We start from the raw sequence: 16,071 nt of genomic DNA, 5'->3' as shown, positions 1-16,071 counted from the left end.
CACAACAACGTTTCAACTGGCAACGCCGGTCAACTGCTGTTTGTGTATGAGAAATCGGTTCGAAACTTTCCTCATGTCAGCACGTTGTAGGTGTCGCCAACGGCGCCAACCTTGTGTGAATGCTCTGAAAAGCTAATCATTTGCATATCACAGCATCTTCTTCCTGTCGGTTAAATTTCGCGTCTGTAGCACGTCATCTTCGTGGTGTAGCAGTTTTAATGGCCAGTAATGTATATTTCGCGTGCTGTAGCTGTTTTACTTTAGGAACGTCGTGTTGATAAGTGAATAGGAAGGGCGTATGAATCTTAATGACATATTACAGCACTTATTGTTCACAGTGACTTTTCTTTACACTTTAGCATATGTATATCCACCCAAAAATCTGCTTTACAAAGATACTAGTCATATGAGCTGTCTGCTTCAGGATGAACCATTCGAGGGAATAGTCCTCTTTGTACGCACGTAAAATAATTGATTTTCGTGATTTTTTAACTAAAATAAAAATAATGCTAAGTCTGATGATACAGTTTTATTTCTTACACTTCTGTCTTTAAGAAATCATAATTGTGTCCCCATCGGAAGCTCCCTGTAACCGCTACATCAGGTGGAAAGGCTCCTTGCAGCCGGAATATCAGTCATCGGAGAGAATTGCCGAAGCCCGTCCGTTGCACCTATAACAAAATAATTTTTTATAAGTCATTTTTAGTATATTTTCTGTCAATGTACACAGTGTAAAAGAAAAATAATAAGTTCTGACGAAACGGTGACGTGTTGAAAGAAATAGCATTTGTTCCGCCCAAAGCGTGAACTGAAAATAGACTTTTGGAGATATCACAAAAACGGATATGTACCCTGACAGAAAATTCGATTTAGAATGCCAGCATCAAATTCTGATCAAAATCATATGCACCGTTCTCAAGTTATGCATCCCACCAATATGAAAAATACGATCTCGAGAAAAACGCGCTTAAACTTTAGGAATAAATTATTTGTAGTTAAGTGAAACATACCTCTAGATAGCGACCACTGAACCGTAAAACAATCCTCCCATATGCAAAAGGGGGTCCTCCTCCATCTCCTTCGTGGCCATAGTGGGCCTGCGGGCCTCTTTCGCAGCTTCTGTCATCCGCCGCTCTGCTCCCTCGATACGCTTATCGTCTGCTTTTGGACAAAGTTGTAACAGACCAGTCCGATTTCAAGTTCGGGCACTTTCATAAATTCCGTCACTGGAAATTACATGCTGCCACACTGGCCGCGATGTCGACTATTTTTTTCAGCCGTGGATGGTTTTCGGAGACACTTTTTCACAAATCGCATCGTAACTCGACAACGGAGTTTCTGGCGAACTTGGCTGGTTGATTTTTTTTTTTTTTGGGGGGGGGGGGGGGGGACAACCAAACAGCGAGGTCATCGGTCCCATACGGTTAGGGTAGGGGAGTCGGCCGTGCCATTTCAAAGGAACCATCCAAGCATTTGCCTGAAGTGATTTAGGGAATCACGGAAAACCTTCAATCAGGATGGCCGGACACGGGTTTAAACCGTCGTCCTACCGACTGCGAGTTCAGTGTGCTAACCACTGCGCCACCTCGCTCTGTGGCAAACTTGGGATGAATACTATAATAAAGTAGGCATTCCAGAGAAAATTTGAAGCCAAATCATATTTCTTTTTTTATTTGTAAAGAGGAAATTAAAGCATTCCTAACGTACACATAATCCCGCCTAGTTCTGTAAGAATATCTGGAAAAAGTGTCACATATTGCTGCAGGTGGTAGTATTGGTCAAAACTAGAAGAAGAGTTCCTATAATAATATGCCGGGAAACAAAAACCTGTTGAGTTATGGATCAGTCTCTAGAAAAATTACGCGCTCTAGATTGTTACACCGTATTAGTTCGCGCCTGCAGATAGCAACGCAGTGAGCACGTTTCCAAAACGGCCTGCTGTAATTGTGTGCCAAAAAACGTGCCCATGTAGGCTGTTTTATTTGTCACGAACATGGTGTAGTACGTGGTGGTGTAAACCGTGTTATTGTTGCAGCTTATTGCACATATCTGAACGGCTGTAATTTGCAGGACACTAATGGTGGTGCTAACAGCAGTCATAGGAGTAAATCTACACTATGTGATCAAAAGTATCCGGACACCCCCAAAAACATACGTTTTTCATATTAGGTGCATTGTACTGCCGCCTACTCCCAGGTACTCCATATCAGCGACCTCAGTAGTCATCAGACATCGTGAGAGAGCAGAGCTTCACGGAACTCACGGACTTCGAGTGCGGTCAGGTGATTGGATGTCACTTGTATCACACGTCTGCACCCGATATTTCCACACTCCTAAAAATCCTTAGGTCCACTGTTTCCGATGTGATAGTGAAGTGGAAACGTGATGGGACACGTACAGAACAAAAGCGTAAAAGTCGACCTCGCCTGTTGACCGACAGAGAACGTGGACAGTTGAAAAGGGAGCTTGCACCACTAGTTGTTTTGCGTGGCACTATCACAGCACAGGATTACACTGATGTTTTAAGCACCTTCTTGCTTCCCACTACTGAAGACCAATTCGGGGATGGCGAGTGCATCCTTCAACACGATCTAGCCCCTGTTCATAACGCACGGCCTGTGGCGGAGTGGTTACACGACAATAACTTCCCTGTAATGGACTGGCCTGCACAGAATCCTGTCCTGAATCCTATAGAACACCTTTGGGATGTTTTGGAACGCCGACTTCGTGTCAGTCCTCACCGACCGACATCGATACCTTTCCTCAGTGCAGCACTCCGTGAAGGAACCTTCCAGCATCTGACTGAAGTATGCCTGCGTGAGTGGAAGCTGTCATCATGGCTGAGGGTGGGTCAACACCATACTGAATTCCAGCATTACCGATGGAGGGCGCAACGAACTTGTAAGTCATTTTCAGCCAGATGTCCGGATAATTTTGATCACATAGTGTAATTTTTGGCTAATCAGTGAGTTAGATGGTATTTAAGAGAATGCAATCCTGTAGCGTGAAATCAGTAATATTCACAAAGTAAGAGCCACTGAAAGGACGGTTAGGACTGCGCAGTACACAGTGAAGTAGGACCATATTTTCCCCTGCAAGTTTGAGGACGCTGCAGACAGATACAAGTCTCGCCGCAGTACAGTGGACAGATGGGAGTGGTGCAGTCCGAGAGCAAATAGTCGGCCACTGTGGCCGAGCGGTTCTAGGCGCTTCAGTCCGGAACCACGCGCTTGCTACGGTCGCAGGTTCGAATCCTGCCTCGGGCATGGATGTGTGTGATGTCCTTAGGTTAGTTAGGTTTAAGTAGTTCTAAGTTCTAGGGGACTGATGACCTCAGAAGTTGAGTCCCATAGTGCTCAGAGCCTAATGAACCGTGGGCAAAGCGCACAGCCCCGCGGGCCGCCAGGCGACAGGCTGTGCTTGCTGTGGCGCAGTGGGCTGCACTCAGCTGCACAGTCCGGCGGACCAGACTGCCCATGCAATGTTTGAGACTCGGGCTGGCCGGGCTGAAAGCTACAAATCTACATCTACATCCGTACTCCGCAAGCCACCTGACGGTGTATGGCGGAAGGTACTTTGAGTACCTCTATCGGTTGTCCCTTCTATTCCAGTCTCGTATTGTTCGTGGAAAGAAGGATTGTCGGTATGCCTCTGTGTGGGCTCTAATCTCTCTGATTTTATCCTCATGGTCTCTTCGCGAGATATACGTAAGAGGGAGCAATATACTGCTTGACTCCTCGGTGAAGGTATGTTCTCGAAACTTCAACAAAAGCCCGTACCGAGCTACTGAGCGTCTCTCCTGCAGAGTCTTCCACTGGAGTTTATCTATCATCTCCGTAACGCTTTCGCGATTACTAAATGATCCTGTAACGAAGCGCGCTGCTCTCCGTTGAATCTTCTCTATCTCTTCTATAAACCCTATCTGGTACGGATCCCACACTGCTGAGCAGTATTCAAGCAGTGGGCGAACAAGCGTACTGTAACCTACTTCCTTTGTTTTCGGATTGCATTTCCTTAGGATTCTTCCAATGAATCTCAGTCTGGCATCCGCTTTACCGACGATCAACTTTATATGATCATTCCATTTTAAATCACTCCTAATGCCTACTCCCAGATAAGTTAAGCTGCTGACCTGCTATATTGTAGCTAAATGATAAGGGGTCTTTCTTTCTATGCATTCGCAGCACATTACACTTGTCTGCATTGAGATTCAATTGCCATTCCCTGCACCATGCGTCAATTCGCTGCAGATCCTCCTGCATTTCAGAACAATTTTCCATTGTTACAACCTCTCGATATATCACAACATCATCCGCAAAAAGCCTCAGTGAACTTCCGATGTCATCCACAGGGTCATTTATGTATATTGTGAATAGCAACGGTCCTACGACACTCCCCTGCGGCGCACCTGGTTCAAATGGCTCTGAGCACTATGGGACTTAACATCTGAGGTCATCAGTCCCCTGGAACTTAGAACTACTTAAACCTAACTAACCTAAGGACATCACACACATCCATGCCCGAGTCAGGATTCCAACCAGCGACCTTAGCAGTCGCGCGGTTCCGGACTGAAGCGTCTAGAACCGCTCGTCCACCGCGGCTGGCGCTGAAAGCTACACTGTGCAGGATTTTACTGAGGGAACACCGATCGGCTCTCAACTGTCTGACATCACTGGAAGTAAAAGGAACAAAGATTATGGTTTAACGCCTCGCCGACGACGATGTCAGCTGAGATAGAGGAATAAAATCGACTGTTCCTTTCGAAAGGAACCATCCTGGAATTCGCCATAAGTGGTTCGAGGAAATCACAAAAGACCTGAATCTGAATCAGAGAATTGGAACTGTTACCCTGCCCAACACGAGTCTAGTCCCCCACCAAATGTCATCTCGCTCAGCACATCATCGGAGGCGGAAAACCACTATCTGATCAAGTTGAATCAAGCACACATATGTATTGTGGAGCTGACCACTAGATGTGAGAGGTAGACTCACCACAACAAAAGGAAGCGTACAGTACTGAGATATCAGTGGAGAAGAAATAACTGCAGAGTGGCTTGATTCGAAAAGTTCAGTGACTTCGAACGTGGACTAGTAACTGGGTATCACCTGAGTAACAAATCCAACACGGACATTTCAGCCCTTCTAAAGCTGTCCAAATCGACTGTGGTTGACGTGACTGTGACGCGGAAAGGGGAAGGAACAACTTCAGCTAAACCAAGACCAGGCGTACCCCAAGTACTGACGTACAGCGACCGTCTGCCGTTGCGGAGTTGTGCGTATGGAGTTAAAAATAATGGGGTACAATGATCGAGCAGCTCGTCATAAGCCACAGATTTCTGTGGTCAATGCTATTCGATGCTAAGAGCCGCTTGAGGTGGTGTAAAGAGTGACGCCAGGGCGGATAGTATTCTGTTAACAGTAGAGAAGCAGTAACAGGAGAATGGGTTAGTTACGAAAGCTCAGAGACTTCGGAAGTAGACTAGTCGTTGGATGTAACCTGAGTTCAAATCCATCAGCTGGAAATGAATGATTTGGAGTCACGAATCACGCTATATTGGTAGCATTCCGGTGGAAGAGTTTGGGTTTAGCGAATGCTTGGAGAACGTTAGCTGCCATCGTGTGAAGTGAAAAGGTGGTGTTACTGTATGGGAGTTTTTTGGTGGGCAGGATGTGGTATCCGTATTGCGCTGCAGAAAACGCTAAATGCAGAAGGATTATGAAAATATTTTACAGATTGGTGTACTGCGTATAGCAGAGGAGGAGTTCAGAGACGATAATTGTTTGTATCTGCACTCTCGCGTAAGGTAGCATCTGTTTCTGAAATAGACTGGCCTGCCTATAGTACCGACCTGAACTCTGGAACGAGTAAGAACGCGACTTTGCTCCAGACTCCGGCGTCCAACATTCCTCCACAGATACTCACACACCTCATTGAATGTGTCTCCGGCAGACTTCAAGCCTTCATAAAGGCGAAAGCTGGACACACAGCATATTAATATTCACTGATGGGTGTCCGGATACTTCTGATCAGATAGTGTACAAGATATGTTGCTGCACAGAAAGCATCTTACAGTGGCCTTTTTTCAATATTCAGGGGACGCACTATATGACTTACAAGGACAGCAAAATGCTCAATTTACGTGAGCGAAACTTCCGCTATTGCCTTTTACGTTTACTGAACTCGAATCTTCCGATGGGGAGTTTTATTTGGCATGGCAATAATCAGATCTCATACAAGCTTTTCCAAGAGACTCGAAACTTTCGTTAAAGTATTTTATGTATCAGTTTCCTTATAATAACGGTAAACAGAATATAATCTCTACTCACAAATCCTGCATGGTACTCCCTTCACATAAAAGTCTTAACTAGCAAGTACAATCTATGAAATGATGCTTACGGCGTTGCTAGAAATTGTTGAAGGAAACATGCTTGAGGAAGATCTCTTCCTGTTTTCAGTCCACGAGATATGTCTGTTCCCAGACTTCCCAGAGATCACATCATGCCATTTATCTGCAAATGTTACGTTAATATCGATCCCACAGCTCACCATAGCCAATAACATGTGTATAATTCAAATTCTCTTCTGTGTTTACTTGATAAATTATGCAGTCATTATCAAAGTTCCTGAGAGATTAAGAGTTTGTCAAACCCGTAGCCTTGATATTTGTAGGAAATACTCTTATGGACTGTCAAGGCGCGATTCCCAAACCGCTTTCACAACTTCAGTTCTCTTAATACCTCAATCCTACTTTCCACAGATTATAGAAGCTCTCTGAAATATTTTGCTGGACTTGCACTGTTGAAAGAAAGGGTATCGCCAATAACTGGCTTAGGACAGCCTAGGGATTGTTCTCATTATGAATCTTTTACTGCCGGTCGAAGTGGCCGTGCAGTTCTAGGCGCCGCAGTCTGGAACCGCGAGACCGCTACGGTCGCAGGTTCGAATCCTGCCTCGGGCATGGATGTGTGTGATGTCCTTAGGTTAGTTAGGTTTAACTAGTTCTAAGTTCTAGGGGACTAATGACCTCAGAAGTTGAGTCCCATAGTGCTCAGAGCCAATCTTTTACTCTGAATTGAAGTGTACGCTGTTTTGAAACTTCCAGGCACATTAAATCCAATTAACGCTCTCGGAGTTTTTTTTAATTTATTTGTTATTTACGTTCCCCCTCTTGTAGGTAACCAACTTGCCTGTCTTTAAAATTTGATAGACAAATAAAAAGGTATAAAATTAAAGATTCATTCTTACCATCAAGTAAAACTAGCGACTCTTAATAATGCTATTTATTAAGAGCAATTCATCATCGGACGGCTGTCCACGTTTAAAATTACGTAATACAGCTTTTGCTTTATATGTGGTGTTGGCTGATTTCCGATGTGCCGAAAATTTCTTGAGGTGGTGATACCATTAAAAATATTGGGTCATTTTATAGCTCTTTTGGCTGTTTTTGAAGAAATTCATACATTGAGGTGACAAAAGTCATGGGCTAACGATATGCACATACACAGATGACAGTGGTATCGCGTATACAAGGATAAAAGGGCAGGGCATGGGCGGAACTGTCATTTGTACTCGCCTGCTTAGCTGGGTGGTGATGTTCAAAATGGTTCAAATGGCTCTGAGTACTATGGGACTTAACATCTGAGGTCATCAGTCCCCTAGAACTTAGAACTACTTAAACCTAACTAACCTAAGGACATCACACACATCCATGCCCGAGGCAGGATTAGAACCTGCGACCGTAGCGGTCGCGCAGCTCCAGACTGAAGCGCCTAGAACCGGTCGGTCACACCGGCCGGTGGTGGTGACGTGCTCGCCTCCCATGCAAGCGGGTCTGGGTTCGATTTCCGGCCAGTTGGAGACTTTCTCCGATCGGGGAATAGGTGTTGTGTTGTCCTCATCATCATTTCATCTCCATCATCGGCGCACAAGTCGCCCAATGTGGCGTCGACTGGAATAAGACTTGCACTTGGCGGCCGAACTTCTCCGGATGGAGCCTCCCGGCCAACGATGCCATACGCTCATTTCATTTCAAAATCTTTCCGACATGGTTATGGCCACACGATGGCAATTAACAGACTTCAAACGCGGAATGATAGCTGGAGCTAGACACATGCGACATTTCATTTCGGAAATCGTTAGGGAATTCAATATTCCGAGATCCACAGTGTCAAGAATGTCCCGAGAATACCAAATTTTAGACATTGTCTCTCACCACGGCCATCATTGAACGACCGAGAGCGGCCGCGTTTGCGTAGAGTTGTCAGTGCTAACAGACAAGCAACACTGCGTGAAATAATCGTAGGAATCAATGTGAGACGTACGAAGAATGTATACGTTAGGACAATGTGGCGAAGTTTGGTGTTATGGGTTATGACAGTAGACGACCGAAGCGAGGGCGTTTGCTAACAGCACAGCATCATCTGTAGCTCCTCTCCTGGGCTTCTGACTACATCAGTTTGACCCTAGATTACTGGAAGATCTTGGCCTGGTCAGATGAATCTCGATTTCAGTTGGTAACGACTGATGGTAGAATTCGAGTGTGGCACAGACCCCATGAAGCCATGAACCCAAGTTGTCAACAAGGCACTGTGCAAGCTGTTGGTGACTCCTTAATGGTGTGGGCTGTGTTCATCTGGAATGAGCTGGGTCCTCTGGTCAAACTGAACCGATGATTGACTGGAGTAGACCATTTGCAGCCATTCACGGACTTCTTTTTCCCAAACAACGATGGAATTTTTACGGCTGACAATGCGCCACGTCGCCGGGCCACTATTGTTCGGAATTGATTTGAAGAACATTTTGGACAATACGAGCGAATGATTTGACCACTCAGATCGCCCGACATGAATCCCATCGAACATTTGTGAGACATAATCGAGAGATCAGTTCCCGCACAAAATCTTGCACCAGCAACGCTTTCGCAATTATGGACGGCTATAGAGGCAACATAACTCAAATATTTCTGCACGAACTTCAGACGACTTGTTGAGTCCACTCCACGTTGAGTTGCTGCACTATATCGGACAAATGGAGGTTCGACACGATGTTAGGGGGTATCCCACGACTTTTGTCACTGCAGTGTATTTCGCCGAATACTAATTCTGGTTCAACACATTCCTGAATTTTGAAGATGTGTAGAACTCCACCGACACACAACTATAAATATTTTATCATTATTGACAAATAGTGCTGTAGCTTGCTTAGCATTAGTATTCAGATGTCGTTCCCATTCAATGCCGCCGAGCAGTGTGTCAGCAGTGCGCAAGTAGCAGCATTACTGCATTTACTAGGCAGTCTTGTATTTTTATAACCGTTGAAATTTTCTGTCGAATTGTTTGGGCTCTCTGTAGATTAGTTCAGACGTTCTTTGCACAACAGTATTTAGCATGTATAGGGACTGCGACTGCTGCGTTCGGATGCGGGCTGAGTTGGCATCCCTTCACTCCCAGCTTCAGGCAGTGTTGGCTTCCGTCACACAGATTGAGGCTGTTGCCAATGGGCATCACTGTGGGGGTCCAGACGGGGGTTTGTCGGGGACGGCCAGCTCGTCCCACGCATCCCCCGATCGGACTACTGCTGTGGCTGCCCGGGATACTGCCCACACTGAGGCTGACCCCTCACCCGTGGTAGAGTGGGAGGTCGTCTCGAGGTGTGGCAGGGGCCGAAAGACATTCCGGAGGGCTGAACGGAAGGCCTCTCCAGTTTGTCTGACGAACCGGTTTCAGGCTCTGTCTCCGGCTGATACTGATCTTCGGCCGGACATGGCTGCTTGTCCTGTTCCAGAGGTTCCCCCTCAGTCTGCAAGATCCGGGTGGTCGCAAGGGTGGGCTTACTGGTAGTTGGGAGCTCCAACGTCAGGCGCGTAATGGGGCCCCTTAGGGATATGGCTGCAAGGGAGGGGAAGAAAACCAATGTGCACTCCGTGTGCATACCGGGGGGAGTCATTCCAGATGTGGAAAGGGTCCTTCCAGATGCCATGAAAGGTACAGGGTGCACCCATCTGCAGGTAGTCGCTCATGTCGGCACCAATGATGTGTGTCGCTATGGATCGGAGGAAATCCTCTCTGGCTTCCGGCGGCTGTCTGATTTGGTGAAGACTGCCAGTCTCGCTAGCGGGATGAAAGCAGAGCTCACCATATGCAGCATCGTCGACAGGACTGACTCCGGACCTTTGGTACAGAGCCGAGTGAAGGGTCTGAATCAGAGGCTGAGACGGTTCTGAGAGCGTGTGGGCTGCAGATTCCTCGACTTGCTCCATAGGGTGTTGGGGTTTCGGGTTCCGCTGGATAGGTCAGGAGTCCACTACACACAGCAGGCGGCTACACAGGTAGCAGGGGTTGAGTGGCGTGGACTGGGCGGTTTTTTTAGGTTAGATGGCCTCAGGCGAGTACAGAAAGAGCAACAGCCTCAAAGGGTGCTGGACAAAGTCAGGACATTGTATTGTAATTGTAAACTGTCGAAGCTGCGTTGGTAAAGTACCGGAACTTCAAGCGCTGATGGAAAGCACTGAAGCTGAAATCGTTATAGGTACGGAAAGCTGGCTGAAGACGGAGATAAATTCTGCCGAAATTTTTACAAAGGCACAGACGGTGTTTAGAATGGATAGATTGCATGTAACCGGTGGTGGCGTTCAAAATGGCTCTGAGCACTATGGGACTTAACTGCTGTGGTCATCAGTCCCCTAGAACTTAGAACTACTTAAAACTAACTAATCTAAGGACATCACATGCATCCATGCCCGAAGCAGGATTCGAACCTGCGACCGTAAAGGTCTCGCGGTTACAGACTGTAGCGCCTAGAACCGCTCGGCCACTCCGGCCGGCTGGTGGTGGCGTGTTTGTCGCTGTTAGTAGTAGTTTTATTCTGTAGTGAAATAGAAGTGGATAGTTCCTGTGAATTATTATGGGTGGAGGTTATACTCAACAACCGAGCTAGGTTAATAATTGGCTCCTTTTACCGACCTCCCGACTCAGCAGCATTAGTGGCAGAACAACTGAGAGAAAATCTGGAATACATTTCACATAAATTTCCTCAGCATGTTATAGTCTTAGGTGGAGATTTCAACTTTCCAGATATAGACTGGGACACTCAGATGTTTAGGACGGGCGCTAGGGACAGAGCATCGAGTGACATTATTCTGAGTGCACTATCCGAAAATTACCTCGAGCAATTAAACAGAGAACCGACTCGTGGAGATAACATCTTGGACCTACTGATAACAAACAGACCCGAACTTTTCGACTCTGTAAGCGTAGAACAGGGAATCAGTGATCATAAGGCCGTTGCAGCACCCCTGAATATGGAAGTAAATAGGAATATAAAAAAAGAGAGGAAGGTTTATCAGTTTAGCAATAGTAATAGAAGGCAGATTTCAGACTACCTAACAGATCAAATGAAAATCTCTGTTCCGATACTGACAATGTTGAGTGTTTATGGAAAAAGTTCAAGGCAATCGTAAAATGCGTTTTAGACAGGTATGTGCCGAGGAAAACAGTGAGGGACGGGAAAAACCCACCATGGTTCAACAACAAATTTAGGAAACTACTGCGAAAGCAAAGAGAGCTTCACTGCAAATTTAAACGCAGCCAAAACCTCTCAGACAAACAGAAGCTAAACAATGTCAAAGTTAGCGTAAGGAGGGTTATGCGTGAAGCGTTCAGTGAATTCGAAAGTCAAATTCTATGTACCGACGTGACAGAAAATCCTAGGAAGTTCTGGTCTTACGTTAAATCAGTAAGTGGATGGAAACACCATATCCAGGCACTCTGGGATGATATTGGCATTGAAACAGACGATGACACGCGTAAAGCTGAAATACTAAACACCTTTTTCCAAAGCTGTTTCACAGCGGAAGACCGCACTGCAGTTCCTTCTCAAAATCCTCGCACGAACGAAAAAATGGCTGACATCGAAATAAGTGTCCAAGGAATAGAAAAGCAACTGAAATCACTCAACAGAGGAAAGTCCACTGGACCTGACGGGATACCGATTCGATTCTACACAGAGTACGCGAAAGAACTTGCCCCCCTTCTAACAGCCGTGGACAGCAAGTCTCTAGAGGAAATGATAGGAAAAGAGCACAGGTAGTTCCAGTTTTCCAGAAGGGTCGTCGAGCAGATGCGCAAAACTATAGGCCTATATCTCTGACATCGATCTGTTGTAGAATTTTAGAACATGTTTTTTGCTTGCGTATCATGTCATTTCTGGAAACCCAGAATCTACTCTGTAGGAATCAACATGGATTCAGGAAACAGCGATCGTGTGAGACCCAATTCGCTTTATTTGTTCATGAGACCCAGAAAATATTAGTTACAGGCTCCCAGGTAGATGTCATTTTCCTTGACTTCCGGAAGGCGTTCGATACAGTTCCGCACTGTCGCCTGATAAACAAAGTAAGAGCCTACGGAATATCAGACCTGCTGTGTGGCTGGATTGAAGAGCTTTCAGCAAACAGAACACAGCATGTTGTTCTCAATGGAGAGACGTCTACAGACGTTAAAGTAACCTCTGGCGTGCCACAGTGGAGTGTTATGGGACCATTGCTGTTCACTTTATATATAAATGATCTGGTAGATAGTGTCGGAAGTTCCATGCGGCTTTTCGCGGATGATGCTGTAGTATACAGAGAAGTTGCAGCATTAGAAAATTGCAGCGAAATGCAGGAAGATCTGCAGCGGATAGGCACTTGGTGCAGGGAGTTGCAGCTGACCCTTAACATAGACAAATGTAATGTATTGCGAATACATAGAAAGAAGGATCCTTTATTGTATGATTATAAGATAGCGGAACAAACACTGGTAGCAGTTACTTCTGTAAAATATCTGGGAGTATGCGTACGGAATGATTTGATGTTGAATGATCATATAAAATTAGTTGTTGGTAAGGCGGGTGCCAGGTTGAGATTCATTCGGAGTGTCCTTAGGAAACGTAGTCCATCAACAAAGAGGTGACTTACAAAACACTTGAGTATTGCTCATCAGTGTGGGATCCGTACCAGGTCGGGTTGACAGAGGAGATAGAGAAGATCCAAAGAAGAGCGTCGCGTTTCGTCACAGGGTTATTTGGTAAGCGTGATAACGTTACGGAGATGTTTAGCAAACTCAAGTGACAGACTCTGCAGGAGAGGCGCTCTGCATCGCAGTGTAGCTTGCTGTCCAGGTTTCGAGACGGTGTGTTTCTGGATGAGCTATCGAATATATTACTTCCCCCTATTTATACCTCCAGAGGAGTTCACGAACGTAAAATTAGAGAGATTCGAGCGCGCACGGAGGCTTTCCGGCAGTCGTTCTTCCCGCGAACCATACGCAACTGGAATAGGAAAGGTGGGTAATTGCAGTGGCACGTAAAGTGCCATCCACCACACACCGTTGGGTGGCTTGCGGAGTATAAATGTTGATGTAGATGTAGAATGTGAGATGTAAATGTAAACAGTAATTGACTGTTGTGATGTAAGAAATAGAGGTGAGTAGGATAATGCAAGAAGCGTGCGTGTTGTATCCTTCATTTGGGTTACGATGCGTCATGTAGCCTATATTTAAGAGGCTGGGTAGTTCTTTAGGATAATTCCATGGTCTGGGAATCTAGTAGGTTAAAACTGTTCTGGGAGAAGTTTTGGTATATTTGGAGGTGAAACCAACGGGCAATATGCTGATAGACACACGGCACAAGGAAAAGTATCTCAGTGATGAGCCATACACTGGGTGTTGAGACTTAAATTTGTAGGATGTATGGATCTGGCGAAGGCGTTCTAGGCGTTTAACGTGTGGGTCCTTTATAAGCTTATACGGGTAGGAGAAGGCAGTCCAATGCGAAAACTCAGGTTCTGTGCATGTCGTTCAAGGATTAGGAGGAAATGGTAAAATCTGATACGACATTTGCATAATTGAAGCTGACGTGTGTTTAGGACCTCGCACGCAAAATGAAGATGTATAACCGCAATACTTGTTACAAAAGTGTGGCAGCTGGAGAGGCGGTTCACTGTATCACACAGCAACCTAATTTCTTTTACTTCTCGTGTCGAATAGCTGTCTAAATTTTGAGAGGAAGTCAAACGTGTATCGCATTTACTGCCGAATCGATAAGCGATGTCATGTTTCTCTTCGAAATGGTTCAAATGGCTCTGAGCACTACGGGGCTCAACATCTGAGGTCATCAGTCCCCTAGAACTTAGAACTACTTAAACCTAACTAAGCTAAGGACATCACACACATCCATGCCCGAGGCAGGATTCGAACCTGCGACCGTAGCAGTCGCGCGGGTCCGGACTGAAGCGCCTAGAGCCGCTCGGCCACCGCGGCCGGCCTGTTTCTCTTCGTGTTGTCGTCTATTTACGAGGGGCGTACAATAAGTAATGCGTCACATTTTTTCTCGATCAATTTAGGTTGAAGAAATACGAAATTTGTTGTGGGAAATTATGGAATATTTCGCTTCAGCTTCTGTAGTTTGATGAAGTTCCGATAGCTGGCGGCACTATACGTAGCCTTCAAAATGGCGTCTGTTACGGATGTGTGGTCCAAGCAAAGAGTTTCTTTCGGCGGAAAACCAGAACATCGCATAGGCGCTTGGAGAATGTCTACAGAGACGTGGCAGTGAAGAAAAGCAGGGTGAGTCGTTGTGTGAGGCGTCTGTCATCATCGCAAAGAGGTCGCGCAAACTTGTCCGATCTTCCACGTACCGGCCGGCCGCAAACAGCTGTGCTATTCTCAGGAAACTGAAGAAACAGGTTCAGCATGTCCGCCGCCACAAAAATGCAAACGAACTTCTCCTTCTCCATGACAACGCAAGGCCTCACAGAAGTCTGCGCACCCGTGAGAAGCTCACCCATCCCACAGCCCGAATCTCGCGCCTTCCGAGTTCCATCCGTTTGGCGCAATGAAGGATGCATTCCGCGGGAAACAGTACGAGAATGATCAGAAAGTTGCTGATGCAGCAAGATGTTGGCTCCGACATCGACCAGTAGAGCTGTACCACGCAAGCATACAGGCTCTTCCAGTAACGTGGCGTAAGGCCGTCGTATTGAAGGGAGATTATGTTGAAAAATACGGTTTTGTAAACAAAAGAATGGGTAATAATATTGTGTATTGGAATCCTGAGTAAAACCAACCTGCTTTCAGAAAAAAGTGTTGCATTACTTATTGAACGCCTTTCCTACGTTTGTCTCGTACAGCAACACTCCACACAAATTCTTTCACAGAAGACTGAGAGGTTGGGTTGTTTGGGGGAAGAGACCAAACTGCGAGGTCATCGGGTTAGGGAAGGGCGGTCAAGGAAGTCGGCCGTGCCCTTTCAAAGGTACCATCCCGGCATTTGCCTGTAGCGGTTTAGGGAAATCACGGAAAACCTAAATCAGGATGGCCGGACGCGGAATTGAACCGTCGTCCTCCCAAATGCGAGTCCAGGGTGCTAACAACTGCGCCATCTCGCTCTGTACAGAAGACTGAGAAAGGAAGATTATGGACTAACACCTCGTCAGGGACAAGGACTCCAATCTCAGAATGGACAAGGACGCAGAAGAAACTCGGTTGTTCCCGATTCAAAGGAGCCATCTGGGTATTAGCTATAATAGGATAAGTGGAATTATGGACAACCTAAACCTGATTTAAGTACCGCATCTCCCGAATGCGCGTCGAATGCCTTAACCAGTGAACCACCTCACGTAGTCCTGGCCCAAGAAATAGGCCTTTAAATGCACTGTTTCGCAGTTTTGACAAATGTCTATGATACGATACATCTCACACTGATTTTTTACAAGTCCGAAGTCTCAGACGCATCATTTCAACGTTAAGTGCAGCTGCACTAGTGAGCCTGCTTAATAGCTTATGGGGCCACCTTTGGAAATCAGTGAAGCAGCGATTATGCGTAGCATGGATTCGGCAAGTCCCTGGTAGGTATCGGGAGGTACATGGGCCCAGAGATTGCCACATATGTTTTTCATCGAGTTCAGATCAGGTGAATTTGGTGGCCAAGACATCAACGTGAGTTTACTTCGAGCTCCTCAAACCACTGTAGCACGGTTCTGGCCTAGTGACACGGTTAGTATGGACAGTTATCATGGTGAAAGATGTCATCGC

This window comes from Schistocerca serialis, chromosome 3, assembly GCF_023864345.2.
Source record: "Schistocerca serialis cubense isolate TAMUIC-IGC-003099 chromosome 3, iqSchSeri2.2, whole genome shotgun sequence".
Classification (NCBI taxonomy): Eukaryota; Metazoa; Arthropoda; class Insecta; order Orthoptera; family Acrididae; genus Schistocerca; species Schistocerca serialis.
The sequence above is the reverse complement of the archived record's forward strand: the minus strand, read 5'-3'. Positions refer to the sequence as shown.